We start from the raw sequence: 3,787 nt of genomic DNA, 5'->3' as shown, positions 1-3,787 counted from the left end.
TCGGGTCCCTCCCGGCCCGGCCGCGGCGGGTCGCCTCCGCGCCGCCTGCGTGGGGAGGGTCCGGCCTTGTCCCGGGCGCCGGGCTTCGGCGCCCGCTGCTTTCGGCCGGGGGCGCGGGGCCCCTTCCACGTCCCCTCGAGGCCCGGGCGGAACGGGACCGTCCTCTCGGCAGCGCTCGCCGCTCGAACGCGTCCCGCCCGCCACGCGACCGCTGGCCGGCGGCCGGGCCTTAGAAGCGTGGGCCGCCTCTCGGCCAGCCCCGGCAGGGGGCCCTGCTGCCCACGCTGCCGGCGCCGGGCCCGGCGGACCGCCGTCGCTGCCCAGGCCGAGGCAGGCGGCTGCTGCTTTCCCAGGGACGGCTCTGACCGGCAAGCGAGGCGAGCGCGTATCCCGCCCGCGGGCAGGCAGGCTCGCAGGCCGGGCATCGTACGTGGCTGGCAACGCCGGCTGTAACAGAGAAGGCGGGGGCGATCTGCAGCTCTTTTTCGCGTCTCCCTCCCTGCGTGCCCGACATCCCGGACGAGGCTGGCCCGAAGCCCGCCCCCCCCCGCCCCCGGCGCCGCGCGCAGGCGCTCCTGCGTGCCCCTGTCCGTACTGCACACGCCCCCCCCACACCCCCCCCCCCCCACCCCCGGCCCCGCCGCCCCGCACCCCTCACCCCACCCCGCGCCACCGACGCAACCCCCCAGCACACAGCCCCGCCTGCCCGCCCAGACATGTAGCTCACGGCTAGTATAGCTGCTCCCCACCCCACACCCCACCCACCCCCCCACCCACCCCCCCACGCGGCCTCTCCCCCCACCTCCCGCTGCCGCCGCCGTCCGTCGCCCCGCCCACCCCACCCCCCCCCCCCCGGCCCCGCCGCCCCGCACCCCTCACCCCACCCCGCGCCACCGACGCAACCCCCCAGCACACAGCCCCGCCTGCCCGCCCAGACATGTAGCTCACGGCTAGTATAGCTGCTCCCCACCCCACACCCCACCCACCCCCCCCACGCGGCCTCTCCCCCCACCTCCCGCTGCCGCCGCCGTCCGTCGCCCCCCCCCACCCCTCGCCCCCGACCCTCCCCCGCTGGCCACGAAGCTAGCGGCCGGTAGTCTAGCTGCGCTCGCCCGCCCGCCCGCCCAGACATGTAGTTCACGGCTTGTATAGCTGCTCCCCACCCCACACCCCACACCCCCCCAAACGCGGCCTCTCCCCCCACCTCCCGCCGCCGCCGCCGCCGCCGCCGCCGCCCCCCCCAACCCCGCCCCCCCCCCCCCCCCCCCCGCCTTCCACTACCAGGTCAGCCGCCCCGGGGAAGGCTAGGCGGGAGACTTTGGAACCTAGTGGCGTCCCTGACGCCTCCTTTCTTTCTCAGTCAAGCCGTCAGCCGGTTGCTCGCCCGCCCTGCCTGCCGCGCGTCTGCCCGCCCCTGCCGGGGGCAGAAAACCTGAGGGACGCGAAACGGGGGGGGGGGGAGGGAGGGAGGGAGGCGGGGGGGGGAAAAAAAAAACATACCCATAAAATGAAATCTAAAAAGCGCCGAGCGACCCCGATGGAAATCTCCTCCAAAAAAGCGACACCCTTTCGCTCTCCCCAGCCTACCTCTGCGCCGGGTTCCCCGCCTGCTCGCTGACCGCTCTCTGCGCCTCTGCGCCGGCCTCCCTTTCCCGCTGCGGCTCTCGCCGCGACTGAGCGCCGGACCGTCAGCCTAGCGAGGCGGGAACTGCCGCCCTTTCCCCGAGGGCGGGGGCCCGGTTGCCGAGCAGCGAGGCGTGCGCGCCTGCGCAGGGCGGGCGGCTGCGTCCCTCCACCCCCCACCCCCCCCCCCCCCGCTGCTCCGCGGCGCCAGGGCTTCTGCGGTCGGCGGGGGCCGCACCCACCGGTCCGCCGGTTCCGAAATGCAGCGCGGGTGCCTGTGGGTGCCACTCTGTCTCTCCGTCGCGTCGGCATGATTGACGCGCGTGCATCGGAGCGTGTGTCGGGGGGGGGGGAGCGGGGGTGGGAAGGAGACACACACAAAGTCTGCAGGATCGCAGACACGTATTTTAATCGATTTATTTTTAAAAATTACAAACGACAGTGAAACGGGGCGGGGGGGGGGGGAAGGGGGAAGGGGGAAGGGGGAAGGGGAGAGAGAAAAAGAACAAAGCACCAAACGAACAAACCCGAAATAAACCAAAACCGAAAGTCGGCGAGCACCCGGTGGCGCCGGGACCCGAAGCTGGCTAGGGCCGACCGGTCCCGAAGTCTCCCGGCGGGCGGCAAACTTGCGCCGGTGAGCCGGGTGGCTCGTGAACACAAGCTGCTGCCTCTAACCGGTCCCCCGCCAGCCCGAGGGTGTGCTGGGGGTGGGGGGTAAGGGTTGGGGGGAGGGAGAGGAACGGAGCGAGCGGAGGGGCTGGCCGGGACCGTGAAGCCCGTGAGCGCACGGCAGCCACCGTCTCGCAGTGGGCGGGGGGGGTGAGGAGGGGGGAGTGTGGGGGGGGGTGGTGGTGTGAGCGTGCGCGCTTAAAGAAAAGGAACGTTTCAGTAATTTTCAGTCCTCTTTTGTCGACTTTTTTCCTGCCGAAGCCGATAAAGGTAAAAACCTCTCGAGTGAAACGGCACGCCTGAACTAGCTCCCTTTATAAGAAGCGCTTAAATCCCGGAAACGGGGTGAAAAAAAAAAAAGAAAAAAGACCCCGAGCCGCCTTCCCCCCCCGGCCCCCACCGCCGCGCGACCAGGGTGGCCCGCGTCGCAGAGTCGCGTAAGACTCGTGGGGGAAGAAGAGGCGAAAAGGGAAAGAAGGTGATCAGAAATTACCCCCGCCGGTCCGCGCACCCCACCCCCTCGCCCCCACCGACCACCCCACCCCCGCCCAGACCCAACACCCCACGGCCGCGAGGAGCCGGCCACGCGGTACCCCTGCCTGCGGAGCACTGAGCATGCGGCACGTCTACCTGGCTACGCGAGGAGCGGGGCAGCCACCCGCGTCTAGCCGGCTCCGGGGCTGGCTGCCAGGCCCACCCGGCGCCGGAACAGGCGGCTGCCACGTCTACATGGCTCCGGGCAGCGTGGCGGCCGCTGGCGGTGTGCGGCGACCGCGGCGTGTCGCTGCCGGAGCGTCCCGTGAAAAGGACGGTCGGGTCTGCCCGGCTCCGGGGGAGCAGCCGCCACGTCTGCCCGGCTCCGTGGGGGGGGGGGGGGGGGGGTCGGCGGCGGCTGCCACGTCTACCCGGCTCCGTGGGGGGGGGTCGGCGGCGGCTGCCACGTCTACCCGGCTCCGTGGGGGGGGTCGGCGGCGGCTGCCACGTCTGCCCGGCTCCATGGGGGGGGGGTCGGCGGCGGCTGCCACGTCTACCCGGCTCCGTGGGGGGGGTCGGCGGCGGCTGCCACGTCTACCCGGCTCCGTGGGGGGGGGGTCGGCGGCGGCTGCCACGTCTACCCGGCTCCGTGGGGGGGTCGGCGGCGGCTGCCACGTCTACCCGGCTCCGTGGGGGGGGGTCGGCGGCGGCTGCCACGTCTACCCGGCTCCGTGGGGGGGGTCGGCGGCGGCTGCCACGTCTACCCGGCTCCGTGGTGGCGGCTGCCACGTCTACCCGGCTCCGGGGACCGTGGCGGCCGCCGGAGCGCCCGGTGAAAAGGAGGGTCAGGTCTACCGGGCTCCGGCGGGACTTGGTCGCGTTCGAGGGGCGCAGGGGTAGACCTGCCGTCCACGCCACTTGGTCGGAGCTTTCGTAGGGGTCGCTGTTTTTCGCTGCCTCCAGTTACGTCATGGTAAAGGTCGGCGTGATTGACGCGCCTGCCCGGTGGGCGGAGGCG

At 72.6% G+C, this 3,787-nt stretch overlaps 1 long non-coding RNA gene across 1 annotated transcript in view; it reads right to left on the bottom strand.

The window, feature by feature from the left end:
• Window positions 1–1,771, bottom strand: part of LOC135317542 (uncharacterized) — a 1,829-nt gene extending 58 nt beyond the window's left edge. The window contains exons 1-3 of the long non-coding RNA XR_010376364.1: window positions 1,588–1,771; window positions 1,282–1,414; window positions 1–447 (exon numbers count right to left, since the gene is read on the bottom strand). The exon at window positions 1–447 is cut by the window's left edge and continues 58 nt beyond it. This is a non-coding gene — a long non-coding RNA (uncharacterized LOC135317542). The remainder of the gene's footprint in view (window positions 448–1,281; window positions 1,415–1,587) is intronic.
• Window positions 1,772–3,787: the final 2,016 nt, after the last annotated feature.

The sequence above is a fragment of the Phalacrocorax carbo genome, chromosome 26 (genome assembly GCF_963921805.1).
Source record: "Phalacrocorax carbo chromosome 26, bPhaCar2.1, whole genome shotgun sequence".
NCBI lineage: Eukaryota > Metazoa > Chordata > Aves > Suliformes > Phalacrocoracidae > Phalacrocorax > Phalacrocorax carbo.
This window is presented reverse-complemented; position numbering and strand designations above follow the sequence as displayed.